Here is a 16,983-nt window from a genome sequence, read left to right on the forward strand (position 1 = left end):
AAAATTGGTCCATCGCCACAGTGCGCTTAATTGCCAGTGGCTGAGTTCAGCACTGCTCAAGAATGGCACAAAATATTCATGTCAATAAGATCAGATGAACAGTAATACCTCTATCATACCCTCTGTAAAAAGGTTACAAAATTGAACAAAGTAGATCTCGAGTTACAAATTAAATCACCAGCTTCCTTTTGGAATTTCCATATTTCTTTCGAATCATGCTAAGACGACACCTTTCTGAACATAAATGTGAAGTTTCATGCTCATTCAATGTATTGTTCACCTGATTTCAACCCTAAACGTTTTCTTATATTTAGGCCTATACCAGACGTAGTCTAATTCTGCATAAAACCGGGCAGCCTTATTTCTATAGATCTGCTGCGCATTCAAATTGCATTGTATTGCATCGTAATTTCATTTCACATGAACTCACGTGTTTTCAAGCAAATTCGCCGATAATAGGTGATCAAAAGCGATCGGAATGTTACAAAAGTACAGATCGCATTCAGCTTACTTCATATGAGATGATCTTTGGAAAAATACGGCATAATTTGTCTTGGTGCTTGTGGAATGCCATGCAGTAAAATATTAAAACGTTGCGTCAATTCATGATTGACAACTAATAGTCCAGGAGCAAGATCCCACAGGGGGCCTAAATAAGGACTTGGTTCATCCCCCACTACATACAAGGTTTGACACCATAGGTAATTAGTATGGACCCTCTAGATCACTGCTAGGTAGGTAGTGGACTCAAATTGTGGTATCACATTTGTTTTACAGGTCATTTTATGCGTAGACGTATAATCGCATAAAAATACCAAAAATACGACAAAATTAAGGGGTAGGGGAAATATAAACTCCAAGAACTCAACTTTTACTCATAATAATGAATTTATTTTTGTATAAATATGTAGCTAATTGATTGTTCTAACTGCCTAGTATTATTTGAAAGCAAACCTAGGTTTCATTTGATCATGATTTGAAGTGGCCAGTCCATACACTAGTGAAAAATCAGATTTTTCACAACAATGCGTAGGGTGGGTGTTTTTGTGACATTGGCTTCAGATTTTACTATTGTGCCAATTTCTATTTTCAAAATTAATTTTTTTTTTTTAATATCAAGCATATCTAGGCAAACTTTGATGTTCTGGTTCAAATATTTATGTATGTGCATGTTTGCTTGCATGTTGGTTTGTGTTGTGTGGGTTTGCGGTATGTGTGTGTGGGTATGTGGGGTGGGTGTGGATTGTGTATAGGGTTCAGGGTTGGGGTGTTTTACATGTCTTAATATGTCACTCGGCTGAACTATATAAGTTCTATTAACACAATTTGTTTGGTAAGTTGCCATTCATGTAATATTTTGAATATTTATATGTGTGGGGTGAGATCAACTGCTGTTTGTCAGGAAAATAACTGAAAATGTAACAAAAATAGTTACTTTTCCACATGTAGCAGCGTGTGTAACAGTATTAAGGGGTAGGGGAAATATAAACCATCATAACTCAACTTCAACTCATGATAATGAATTCATTTTGGAATTAATATGTAGCTAATTGATTGTTCAAACGTGTAAGTATTATTTTAAAGCAAAGCAAACATTAATTGTCAGGTAGATAGCCATAAAATGTGAGAAAAGGTTACTTTTCTATGTATAACCATGTCAAATATGGCATTATTAAGGGTAGGGGAAGTATAAAAACCACCATAACTCAACCTTTACTCATAATAATGAATTCATTTTGATAACAACATGTAGCTTATTGATTGCTCTAACTTTCCAGTATTATTTTTAACAGAAAAACCATAAGATAGACATAAAATATGATAAAAATGTTAATTGTCCAATGTGTAACAGCGTAAAATTTGACAATATTAAAGGTTAGGGGACGTACCGGTACAAACCAACGTAACTAGACATTTATTCCTTATAATTCATTCACTTTGGCATTAATATATAGCTATTTGGTTGTTGTAATCTAAAAGCAAAATAGCCATTAATTGTTAGCTGGAAAAACATAAAATGTTAAAAAAAAATGCCAATGTTCATGTGTAGTACCGTAAAATATGACAATATTAAGGTGTAGGGGACATTCAAATCACCAAAACTCAAGTTTTACTGATGAAAATGAATTCATTTTGGTATCAATATGTAGCTATTTGATAGTTCTAATAACTTTCTAGTATTATTTTAAAAGCAATTATTAAGCCATTAGTTGCCCGGTAGATAGACATAAAATGTATGAAAATGTTAATATTCAATGTCTAACAGCGTAAAATATGACAATATTAAGGGTAAGGGACATACAAATCACCAAAATACAGGTTTCACTGACGAAAATGAATTCCATTTTGGTATCAATATGTAGCTATTTGATTGTTCTCATTTTCAGGCATTATTTTAAAAGCAATTAAACCATTAGTTGTCAGGTAGTTAAACATACAATATGAGAAAAATGTTGATATTCCATGTCTAACAGCGTAAAATATGACAATATTAAGGTGTAGGGGACATTCAAATCACCAAAACTCAAGTTTTACTGATGAAAATGAATTAATTTTGGTATAACATACTGCAGTTACTGTCCGTTTTCCTATACACAATACACAGTGCTCTCACCATTGACGCGTGACCCCTACAAATGATCTACGTTGGAAGAATGGGCACTTGGCTAGTTAACATCACTGTGTGAAAAATAACCAGTCAATATGTTAGGTATTCTCCAAACTTCTAGCAAATATATTTCTCTAACATGACCTAAAATTACAGCTAGGTTAGATGTTCAGAAATAGTCGCACTTTTGTAAAATATGAGTGAGGGCAAGGCATAGCTAGCCAACTCCCCGTGTTAATTGAATGGAGATTTGACCGAAAATATTGGTATCGGACCGCTCACTTCTGAAGGATGCCACAAAAAAACGGTACAAGCTACATTTTAACTATTCTCTGGCAATCATCATGATGAGTTTCTGATATAGTATGCCGAAATTGGGTACTGTAGGTGATTGACAAATGGTCGCACTTTTCTGATAAATAAGTGACAGTGAACATGAAATATCAGCGCCCATAAACCCAAGTTAGTAGCTAGTTAGTGGAGGCCGTCACGTGACTGATTATTGATTATTGAAGTGCCTTATTAATAGATACGCACGATTTAGGGCAAGAAAAACAAACCGGGATACTTTTGGAGACATCATCATCATCATCATCATCATCATCATCATCATCATCGACATCATCATCATCATCACTTTCTACATTTTTCTAAACAACATAGGGCCTACCGTTTTAATAAGATTTTTTCTTGAAATGCATGTAACTATAATTATTGTTTAGAGCGTGATGAAATAAAACATCACGATTTTCATCACAAAACAAAGTAATAGGCCTACAAAGGAAATACATTTTCAAGAGTGATTGAATAAAACATCACGATTTTCATCACGGAACAAAGTAATACATAAGACATTGTTTGTTTGATTGCAATCAACCGCGACAGTTCGTCTCACACACATAACAATGCACTGCGATCAAATAGGTTGATGACAACATTTGATTGAATGGACTGCACTGCGCCATGATTACGTGCACCGGTTCAAATCCTTTGTTTGGAGCCAATCAATAATTTCACGTACAGCCTCTATGCAAATTAGAGTTTACACACGCTGCAGCTGGGGTAATCGACCGAAGCTTGTTGCCGTTAGTGATCGAATGCATGAGCTTATTTGCTTTACTGAATCGATTTACTGGATTAATTTCCTGTTAACTGGGTTTAATGCCACAAAGGTCGAATCGCCTTTGCCATGGACCATGACTGCATCATGAATATGTAGCTATTTGATAGTTCTAACTTTCTAGTATTATTTTAAAAGCAATTAAGCCATTAGTTGCCCGGTAGATAGACATAATGTATGAAAATGTTAATATTCAATGTCTAACAGCGTAAAATATTACAATATTATAACGCCGGTCGTGCGGGGCTCACAACTGGGTTACGGGAATTAATTGCAAAGTACAATTAATCAGACAAAAATACACGCAAGTATTTTACGTTAAAACCCAAAGCTCCTTTTAATGTTGTAACTCTTAAGTTCGGCACGCAGGCCTATGCAGTACGTTTTCTCTAAGTATTACTGATATTCACCTGAATATCATGAATCGGCAAGGCTATCGAGAGCTACTCTCTCGGTTAAGACCAACGGTCTGAATCCAGTCTAGGATCTGACTGACTCTTCTTGAGTTTGGGACCTCTATTTATCTGATTTTGGAGGCTGCCACGTCAGCAGAAATGTTGGTTACGAAACCATTACTCAGCAAAAATTATGGTTATGAAATTTGATGACGTGGAGCTTATAAATTAAGTACGTTCAAAACAATTTAATACATTTTCATAATTAACATTAACGTGTTATTTAGTGCCAGGGTGAACTTGTTTACCAAATTAAGAATATTCGTCCTTCATAACAAGTTATATAAATTCATGAATAGACCGATTCCTGATATCACACGTGGATTATCTTGTTAAATTGTATGAACCATAATCATAATTAGTAATCTTAACACACATTAACACGGCTTATCCGTTGGAATTGCCCTAAATCGGGTTACTATCATAATAGTCTTTGTTGCTCCATTATTATGAACACGGAAATTCTGGTAGAAAATATGTACCTATTGTTCGGTGTTTTTAACCAAAGTTGTAAACATCTATTTCCGTGAGAAAATACATGATCTAAATGAAAATAACTTGGGTCTGAAGAATTTGTTGGCCTAATTTGTTTCATGATAAATTATGATAAATTCAACGAACTGGCAATGAACTTCCCGTTACAATATTAAGGGGTAAGGGGACATACAAATCATAAAAATACAGGTTTCACTGACGAAAATGAATTCCATTTTGGTATCAATATGTAGCTATTTGATTGTTCTCATTTTCAGGCATTATTTTAAAAGTAATTAAACCATTAGTTGTCAGGTAGTTAAACATACAATATGAGAAAAATGTTGATATTCCATGTCTAACAGCGTAAAAATAATATTAAGGGGTAGGGGACATACAAATCACCAAAACTCAAGTTTCACTGATGAAAGTGAATTCATTTTGGTATCAATATGTAGCTATTTGATAGTTCTAACTTTCTAGTATTTTTTTAAAAGCAATTAAGCCATTAGTTGTCCGGTAGATAGACATAAAATGTATGAAAATGTTAATATTCAATGTCTAACAGCGTAAAATATGACAATATTAAGGGGTAAGGGGACATACAAATCACCAAAACACAGGTTTCACTGACTAAAATGAATTCCATTTTGGTATCAATAAGTAGCTATTTGATTGTTCTCATTTTCTGGCATTATTTTAAAAGCAATTAAACCATTAGTTATCAGGTAGTTAAACATACAATATGAGAAAAATGTTGATATTCCATGTCTAACAGCGTAAAATATGACAATATTAAGGTGTAGGGGACATTCAAATCACCAAAACTCAAGTTTTACTGATGAAAATGAATTAATTTTGGTATAAATATGTAGCTATTTGATAGTTCTAACTTTCTAGTATTATTTTAAAAGCAATTAAGCCATTAGTTGCCCGGTAGATAGACATAATGTATGAAAATGTTAATATTCAATGTCTAACAGCGTAAAATATTACAATATTATAACGCCGGTCGTGCGGGGCTCACAACTGGGTTACGGGAATTAATTGCAAAGTACAATTAATCAGACAAAAATACACGCAAGTATTTTACGTTAAAACCCAAAGCTCCTTTTAATGTTGTAACTCTTAAGTTCGGCACGCAGGCCTATGCAGTACGTTTTCTCTAAGTATTACTGATATTCACCTGCATATCATGAATCGGTGAGGCTATCGAGAGCTACTCTCTCGGTTAAGACCAACGGTCTGAATCCAGTCTAGGATCTGACTGACTCTTCTTGAGTTTGGGACCTCTATTTATCTGATTTTGGAGGCTGCCACGTCAGCAGAAATGTTGGTTACGAAACCATTACTCAGCAAAAATTATGGTTATGAAATTTGATGACGTGGAGCTTATAAATTAAGTACGTTCAAAACAATTTAATACATTTTCATAATTAACATTAACGTGTTATTTAGTGCCAGGGTGAACTTGTTTACCAAATTAAGAATATTCGTCCTTCATAACAAGTTATATAAATTCATGAATAGACCGATTCCTGATATCACACGTGGATTATCTTGTTAAATTGTATGAACCATAATCATAATTAGTAATCTTAACACACATTAACACGGCTTATCCGTTGGAATTGCCCTAAATCGGGTTACTATCATAATAGTCTTTGTTGCTCCATTATTATGAACACGGAAACTCTGGTAGAAAATATGTACCTATTGTTCGGTGTTTTTAACCAAAGTTGTAAACATCTATTTCCGTGAGAAAATACATGATCTAAATGAAAATAACTTGGGTCTGAAGAATTTGTTGGCCTAATTTGTTTCATGATAAATTATGATAAATTCAACGAACTGGCAATGAACTTCCCGTTACAATATTAAGGGGTAAGGGGACATACAAATCATAAAAATACAGGTTTCACTGACGAAAATGAATTCCATTTTGGTATCAATATGTAGCTATTTGATTGTTCTCATTTTCAGGCATTATTTTAAAAGTAATTAAACTATTAGTTGTCAGGTAGTTAAACATACAATATGAGAAAAATGTTGATATTCCATGTCTAACAGCGTAAAAATAATATTAAGGGGTAGGGGACATACAAATCACCAAAACTCAAGTTTCACTGATGAAAGTGAATTCATTTTGGTATCAATATGTAGCTATTTGATAGTTCTAAATTTCTAGTATTTTTTTAAAAGCAATTAAGCCATTAGTTGTCCGGTAGATAGACATAAAATGTATGAAAATGTTAATATTCAATGTCTAACATCGTAAATTATGACAATATTAAGGGGTAAGGGGACATACAAATCACCAAAACACAGGTTTCACTGACGAAAATGAATTCCATTTTGGTATCAATAAGTAGCTATTTGATTGTTCTCATTTTCTGGCATTATTTTAAAAGCAATTAAACCATTAGTTATCAGGTAGTTAAACATACAATATGAGAAAAATGTTGATATTCCATGTCTAACAGCGTAAAATATGACAATATTAAGGTGTAGGGGACATTCAAATCACCAAAACTCAAGTTTTACTGATGAAAATGAATTCATTTTGGTATCAATATGTAGCTATTTGACAGTTCTAAGTTTCTAGTATTATTTTAAAAGCAATTAAGCCATTAGTTGCCCGGTAGATAGACATAAAATGTATGAAAATGTTAATATTCAATGTCTAACAGCGTAAAATATGACAATATTAAGGGTAAGGGGACATACAAATCACCAAAATACAGGTTTCACTGACGAAAATGAATTCTATTTTGGTATCAATATGTAGCTATTTGATTGTTCTCATTTTCAGGCATTATTTTAAAAGCAATTAAACCATCATTAGTTGTCAGGTAGTTAACCATACAATATGAGAAAAATGTTGATATTCCATGTCTAACAGCGTAGAATATGACAATATTAAGGGGTAGGGGACATACAAATCACCAAAAATTCAAATTTTACTGATGAAAATGAATTACCTTTGGTATCAATATGTAGCTATTTGATAGTTCTAACTTTCTAGTATTATTTTAAAAGCAATTAAGTCATTAGTTGTCTGGTAGATAGACATAAAATGTATGAAAATGTTAATATTCAATGTCTAACAGCGTACAATTGACAATATTAAGGGGTAAGGGGCCATACAAATCACCAAAACACAAGTTTCACTGACGAAAATGAATTCCATTTTGGTATCAATATGTAGCTATTTGATTGTTCTCATTTTCTGGCATTATTTTAAATGCAAGGTCATGAAGGCCATAATGGGGCCAATACTAAAAAATGATCCTATCATGTTGTAATGTTGTAATCTCAAATTGTTCTTCTCATCGCTAAGAATTTTAAAAAAGACAATTCGTCGCCAGAGTGCTACACTATCGTAAGTGACATTTTTGGCCAAAATGAGATTTTGACGAATTATGTAAGGCCATATGGTTTTAAGTTTCAAAATTGATTAATTATTTTTAATTAATAAAATAAAATATCGTAAGTGCAATGCAATTTTAATTAATGCATGCAAGACTATCGTATGTGCCACTTACGATGGTCTTGCACGGTAATTTTGTTTTTCATTTGCAGCAAGACCATCGTATGTGTCACATACGCTACTTTATTGGGCCTAAACAACAAAAACATGGAATGCTACACCATCGTAAGTACAAAACAGTCTCTAACACACCACTGGCTGTGACGCTGACGGCTGTATGCATTGTCATCATGCTGGCTAAGTTCATAGCTCCCGTGACTGGTAATAGAGACGATAAATCCGGTGTTTTTAGTTTTAGATTCAGTAATAAATCTTGAGAGATAACATTACGGCAAAAGGTGTCTTGCTATTGCCAACATAAATTAACACTTGTTAAGAAAAATAAAATGACAAAATATTGGATATTTGAGCCGATATTACGCATATCCTAATTTAGCAATGAATGCTACACTATCGTATGTGGCACATACGATAGTGTTGCACTCTACACTTATTTATATTTGAGTGCAACACTATCGTGTGTGGCACATACGATAGTGTTGCACTCTACACTCATTTCAATTTGAGTGTAACACTATCGTATGTGGCACTTACCACATCTATATCAGTAATTAATTCATCGATTTATTAACTTTAAGGGGGTACTACACCCATTGATTTTTTTTTTGCATTTTTTTTGTTGCATTTTGTGAAGAAATTACAAAAAAAAATGGACAAAGTGGTATGCAAAATGAAGGGGCAAATCTTCTCGTTTTATTGGTGGCATCGGTATCAATGTAGCTTACATGCTTTTGAAGATAGAAGCCAAAAGGAGGTACATCACTGATGATTTAAATTCACTTCATTTTAGAAAGCTTACTATCAACGGATTTCGTTAAAATTTTGGATATGTGTTGCTAACACATTAGGGAAATAATGTTGATATGTAAAATGGGAATAAGTGGTCCCTGATTTCTTTTATAACTTCATGAACTTGGTGCTCCACAACTATCAAAAAACGAACCGGTTAAAATGCTTCTATTTTCAATGTCGAGCTATATTTTGTATTTTGAACTTGCAACACTATGTCACTGAAACTTAATTAAGCCATAGGTAACAGGTTACCACAACCACACTACAGCAATGTTGAAAAAGATTGTATTTTTTGTCACCTATACCACCATATTAGGTAGTTTTCCGTAAGCTTCATTTTTGTGATTTTGGTAACTATTTTATATTTATTTTCCCAATCCAACTCAACTAGGCAATCTAAATTGTACTCACCATTTACATCCCAAGGTATTTTAGTATATCCACCTCACACATTTCCATTATATATCCAGTAACAGACAAAATATCAAAATTGATGCCTCATTATGACATGTATGATATCACAGACTATCACATGTATTCAAAATTGATGCCTGAATTTGACCTGAACCAATTGACCTATAACCTGTCCTTTGATGACCTTATAGCCTTTTTTAATCTCTTTTCCTAACAACATATTATAGAAGATACATACATGGTGTAGTATTAAATTGTCTATGTGGAAGAGATTATTTAGAGGCCTATTTAATTTATTCAGTGTTATAATCAGTGGGTATATTTCTATAGATAGTATAACAAAGGATTTAATGTATTCTATTCATGTATTCTACTTGGACATGTTCAATAGAATAAATTATGGTTTGTTATGAAACACACATCTCAGTTACCAGGATACAGTAAACAAAAAATATATAGGGCTAAAATGATTTTCTAAAATGGTTTAAAACCACTTTGTATGTAGAGATATTTTATAAGTTCAGGACATGAGATGATAAACATATTTATATACTTTATAAATTTGCAAAAAAAAAAAAAAAAGATGGGTACTGATGAAAATCAGGGTATTAAATCGCCTTAACACCATTTATATAGTTTATATTATTAAAATCAAATTGCTTTACATTCTCATGTCATTTTATGGCTACTTGGAAACAAACGGCTACGCTAAACACAAAAATGCTCCTCCTGTAAAACTGTCCAAACTGCACTTACGATAGTGTAGCACTCTGCCGACGAATTGTCATAGTTCTACGAAGCTTAGTTCAGGGGTTATAACGTCAAATATATCAAAAATATCATAAATAAAGGTCAAATTTTAAAAATGGTCCAATTGCACCAATTAACGTAAGAAACCTCAATCGTATACTACATTCAAATTTTGGTGCAACGATTTGTATTCCCGTGTTCCCCTTCACAGTTAATGCCGCCAAAGTTGAGTTATGGATATATTTCCCCTACCCTCAATATTACCATATTTGACACTGTTACACATGGAAGTTTTTTCTCACATTTCCTTTGTATCTACATAACAACTAATGATACTAGATCGTTAGATGAATTCATTATCACGAGTAAAAGTTGAGTTATGGGAGTTTATATTTCCCCTACCCCTTGATATTGTCATATTTAGGGACCGTTCACAAACACTTGTAAGGGGGGGGGGGCTGATGCAAAAAGGGGGGGGTCTGAAAAATGTTGGCACTCCTAAGGGGGGAGGGCCTGAAAAAAAATGACCAACAATTTTCCTGGAAAAATTGAGTTTATATGATTTTCTATGGGGTTGACCCATAATTTTCATGTCAAAAAGGGCCCTAAAATTTTTGAGGTCTGTAAAGAGGGGGGGGGGCGAAATATTTTTGCATCAGGCCCCTCCCCCTTACAAGTGTTTGTGAACGGTCCCTTCTGACAGTTTCTGTGTATCTACCTGAAAACTAATGATCGCTTTGTTTATAGAAAGTTAGAACAGCCAATCACATTTTGATACCAAGATGAATTCATTTCATGAGTAAAAGTTGAGTTATGGCAGTTATAAATTTCTCCTACCCCTTAATATTGTCATTTTACGCTGTTAGACATAGAAAATTTACCTTTTCCTCACAGTTTCTGTATATCTGCCTGACAAATAATGGTAGCTTTGCTTTAAATAATACTAGAAAGCTAGACCAATAACTTGGATATATTTTGATACCAAGATGAATTCATTCAGTTTATATGTCCTCTACCCCTTAATATTGTCATATTTAAGCTGTTAGACATAGAATATTTACCTTTTCCTCACAGTTACTTTGTATCTACCTGACAACTAATGATCGCTTTGCTTTGAAATAATACTAGAAAGTTAGAACAATCACTTAAATACATTTTGATACCAAGATGAATTCATTCTCGGATTCATTCTCATGAGTAAATGTTGAGTTATGGCAGTTTATATGTCCTCTACCCCTTAATATTGTCATATTTAAGCTGTTAGATACTTCTATTGATGCGTTCTATCCAGAAAACAATCTTTTGTAGCAATAGGGGCAACATGAAAATTTGAGGGTTAATCCCTAATAATAGATTGATCTAGGATCATAGGATCAAGATACAGTTTTTAACTGGTAAAATTGAATTTAGTAAACCAGAATTTGTTTAAAATACAGTATTTTCCAACTTATCCGTAAAAGACAGTTTCATGGAAGCAGAATTTAAATTTACCCCCCCCCCTCCCACTTCAGTCAAGCATTTAACATGCAAAAATAGATAAACAAGACTAGATACCCCAGTATAGCCTGAGACAAGTCTCACAGAAAATATAGGGTCCCAGGGCAGGGTGCAATTATTGTTATTTGTATTGTGTAATATGCCAACATATGTAATTTTGAAAGTAGTGTTATGGTCAATTGTCAGAATATTGTGAATCTTGTCTCGGTTGTTTATTCCACGATTTTATGTTGTTAAACTTAATTCCACATTTTCCACACACCCCATCAAAGTATTTCTCAACACCCCATTAGTGTGTTGTTATTGTTTTTAGTTGTCTCATGTTATTAATTCCACTTTTACAGTCACCTACACCACTACTAGCAAGAATATATGACTGCTTTCTCTAAACCCGAATCAAAGAATGTCCCTTTTTCTTTCCCTCAAAACAATTTATATTATTCCAGTCGCGTCTCGCTTGTTAGACTCGCGTAAGCTTAGACACGCTGGACGCTGAAAGCCCATGCAACAAATGATAATTAAAATTAAGATCTAATGATCAATTGGATTGATCATGACATTCATCGAAAACGGTCGTGTCATACACCTTCCACAATCAAACACATTTCTCTTGCATTTGATCATCTTCTACCCTTCCCTAGAAAAAATCATTATAATACCAAATCTAAACACCATGGAATTCACCATATCACGTCCAAGCTCACATTGGGCGCCTCATTCCTTTTTTAAAGGAATTTTTATTGTTAATTCCACTTTTAAAGTCACCTAATCGTGCAGAAAATTCCGGCTGATGGCAACACATATCTTAATGACCAGTATACTTCGGTTGTATATATAAATGCGCATATATAAATGCGCACGTGACCAGATGGCCAGCGCCATATTTGCATTACATCACTGTCAATCACTGAAATGGCGATCATTGAAGGAGTGGCTACAGTTGTGACCTTGTTTCGTGGCTAGCCCTGGCAAGGAACATTGGCTGGAGGTTCGATGCTATAAATTTGCAATGTACAAACATAACTAATGTTTATTTATTTATTTGTATTTATTTATTTATTTATTTATTTATTTATTTATTTATTTATTTATTTATTTATTTATTTATTCGACGAAAAACGAAAACCCTGTTCTATTTTGAACAAATTTGGAAACAAATTTTTCTTTTTCATATAAATGCCGACCCCAAATTTCGGAAATTTCAGGACAATTTTTTTTTTGTATTTTCTCCAATTGAAATTTATTTACAGATTTTTTTTTTTTTTTGGGTTATTTAAATTTTTTTTATAAATACCAACCGACCGACCGACCCTACTTGAAATGTCCGTTCGCCCGTAGAACAGGGTTTCTCTCTTTCTCGCCTTACTTATAATTTTATAAATATTATTTGTCCCCCCTTCCCCCAAAACCACCCCTCCCCCTTTTACACTCATAAATTAATTGTTTTTTTGCTAACTGTGTAAAGTAAAACTTTATAAGCCGGTTGAATCAAACTGAACAAAATTGACGTATACAATTACAATATAATACCATGACAATAATGTGTATGACGGATCTAACTTACTAGCGGAATAAACCTCAAAGCATGGATCACATACGTGATTGTACGTCAAAATGTCATATATGACGCATGAGCGTGATGTATAGTATACGAGTCTTCCTCAACATCTTCCAGCCGGGATGATTAGATCATGTACAGTCATCTACGTGTTTATACTCTATATTGTACGTCAAAGGTGCTTAAAAACACATTTTGAATTTGTTTTTTGTCCATTTGCGAGCGAATGAGTAAGTTAGAGTTGATGAGGTCGGGCGGGGACATGTAGCCTATTAGTTTGAGAGGGTCATTATGCCGAAAAGGGCTAAAGTTATAGTTTCCTCAATTTACGTTATAATTAGAGTTAAAATTAGGGTCAGAGTTATGTTCATTGGCGGCACTACGGGGGGATACTTATCTTGACTCCCAAATAAATAAATCCATGACCCCTTCCTTCCGAAGAAAATGACAGCCCCTAAGTTCCCTACGTGCAAACATTATCAAATAACATCGGCAGCTACCCAGTTCTGACCTTAATGCCAGTAAGAATCACATTTCGTCATCAATATGGCCAATTGCCACGCCCATTTAGCACGGAAATAATGAAATATAACTTTTTAAATCAGCTATATCTAGCTTTTCCGTCATAATTTTTTTTTTTCCGTAATGGAAAATCCAAATAAAGAGTTTACGTTTCGGGTCAAATTAGTTTGCCCTTTGCAATCAATGCCACTATTTTGCAAAGCCAATTTTCCTTGTAACCTGTCATTTTCGCCTATACTTTTGCGTGTGGAATTTGTGCACATCCGGGTACCTTACATCGTTGAACACGGTATGGCGACTTGTAGATGTCACGTGCGCATTTATATATGCGCATTTATATATATACCCGAAGTCCACTGATGACAGTGAGCTTAACGCAAGCTTAAAGTCCAATACCCATACTAATAGCTCAGTTCGGGGGCACTCGTAATTCACGGACGTCTCTGATTTCAAAGACGGGTCTGTGGAATCACATACGTTGAGCTTTGTTGACAGCTGGGCACTCGATGCAGCACATCGGAACGAAGCTGAGTATATTAGAATAAGGTTTCCTATGTTTAGCAAATATCTACCTGTGCAAAAATTATATCTATCTGTGCAAATTCTGACAAATGGTCCCAGAACACAGTAAAAAAATCCCAAGAGTACCCGAGCCTACGCTCTAATTCATGAATTGGATAGTAAAATTAGCAGGCACTAAACTTGGGCTAGCTACAAGCCTGATAAGGTCTACTCACAAAATTGTTCCCACTGCGCTGGCATGTTCACCAAAATTACTAATATTGTTTGCGGCTAGATTTTGAAACTAGGGAGTATGTGATTTATGAGACGTCTCTGAAATATGTATGATACTGTTATGTGACATGACGTGTCAAGAGTATTTGATATCAGAGACATCCTTGAATTATGAGTGCCCCCGAACTGAGCTCGTTGATAATGTGGTCGTGTTTATACCAGCTACATCCACCTAACCACATTTTATCCTCATGCATGATGAGACTGCCAATGTCACTAATTTACTGTAGTTCTGGTTTAATCTTCAGTTCCATATGGAATATACATCGAACAAAACCATATATTCTGGACGGATTACTTGGCAGACAACGTCACTCGCGTGAATATTAATAGTTCTACAGATACAGTTATAGTTACCAACACAGACAATTGCAGGAGAATTACAGGACATAACAGGTATGGATGTGTCAATATACAACTTGTTAACAGATGTAATATATTAAATGATAATACTTACATAGAGTATTTATGTATTTTGAACTGTTTGTTTTTTAGTGTCCATACATGGAACTTATGTGTTTATTTTTATTTAATTTACTTTATTATCAATTTATCAATTTATTTGAGTACTATACTCCTCAAATCTCAAAATAAATAAAAAATCTTCAACTAACTTTCAGTTGATCAGATTAGTTCAATGTGCGATATTTTAAATCTCATCATTCATTAGTGATAAAAATGATGGTGTTTTGTCAAATACGTCATTGATCAACTATTATTTAAAAGAATATTAATGTAATTCTAGCATCCTCTTTTTTATGTAATATTCAGTAGATATCCACAAAAAAAGTTTATTCAGAAAATGTCAGTTGATTTCAATTTTGTGTTTGTGAGTTCTGCATGATTATGTGTATTACACTGCTCCATAGACCACTGTGTTGAAATGTTGTTCTGTAAACAGAACGTAAACACAAATTTGACGATTTTTATTTGTCAAACAAATTATTATAATACGTTTACGGGACCTTTGGACGTCCAACCGATCGATTTGAACGTACCATTGGCCTGGAGAGGAGGCATCTCTCTGTAGACGATAAATCAATATGACCTTCATCAAGTGAGGATCAGCCAAGCACGAAAAGTTTATTGTTTAGCGAAATTAGCATAATATTATCTGTTATGTATTTTTACCGAAAGCCTATAATCATAATACAGTCCTGCCTCAAGTGTAATGTGCGAGTAGGATAATTTCTTTGATATGCTTCTTGATTTGATTAATATTATAACTATTTCTTTTCTAAATACCTTTACATCATAGGCCTATAACTTATAACGTATTAGTGAAAAAATAGTATAAAACAAAATGGGATTTCCCTCCACCTTTTCTTTTTCAAAGAAAGTTTTCAAGCTGGAAATAACTTCACAGATATTTTTGCTACCATGTTTAAAGATACGAAATACCTATGTGATGGTTGATGAAGGCTCTGATATCAACTACAGGGGACAATTAACTATATTAATGGCATGGGAAATATATCAATTGTGCGAAGAATACTTTGTAGGAACAAGTTAAATTTCATGTAATATGATTCTGAAGTATTGGTTAGTACTTTTGTGATTTTTCCAATTGGTGTTAAAATGTTTAATACACACCTACATTTGTAATGCTTGTTTGGGGAGTAAACAAAATATTCTGTGTCCGTGGCCTGAACTAAAGGTCTGTAGTGCAAATCTGTCTGATTATCCAGCGTTTAGAGACTGTGTACTCAACCATTGCTGTCAAAAGACCTTTGATTCTGGATACTTGTCCGAGTATTTAATGACAATGTACCATTATGCCTACTGCGAATACGGTGGCATAGCACAATTCTCCACTGACGATATAGAACATCATTAACAAACTTTAGTACTTCTCGGACCTAAAGATTATAAGAGATTATACGCTTGGATGATGTTGTATTCATACTTGCGTCTACCAGCATCTACTGCGACGTCGCCTGAAGCTAGCCTTTCGAATATGCTTCTTGTGTGGCATGTGTAAATAACGAGTTATGTATGAAGCATGCACGCAAGGTTAACATCGTAACACATCTGCGCATGTCCGTAGGTGCTAGACAAAGTATAAACTTTCATTTAACATTCTAACCAAGCACATGCACCTCAAATCTAATCTTCTACCTCTCTTCTGGCAAACATAGTCCAAGGGTCCCTTAAACGTACTATAGTAATCTGCAAGAAAGTGTGAGCCAGAGGTTTCCTCACTCTCACTCATTCACTCGGTTGACTTCTGTCGGACTCCTACGATGTCTCTCCAGATATATCTGTCATGAATGCAGCTCCGTATTTTGTTTGGTTGTCTTGCTTGGCCGCCCCACATTTCTTTTGCTGTGACTGAGTTTCCACAACACAAGATCTGACCAGTGGTGGCACCAAACATTTTTGGGGTGCATGGGGGGGGGGGCAAAGTTAATTTCAGGGGGGTGCAAAATTGACACATTTTGCGCAAAA

Source organism: Amphiura filiformis, unplaced genomic scaffold (assembly GCF_039555335.1).
Source record: "Amphiura filiformis unplaced genomic scaffold, Afil_fr2py scaffold_69, whole genome shotgun sequence".
NCBI classification, from domain to species: Eukaryota; Metazoa; Echinodermata; class Ophiuroidea; order Amphilepidida; family Amphiuridae; genus Amphiura; species Amphiura filiformis.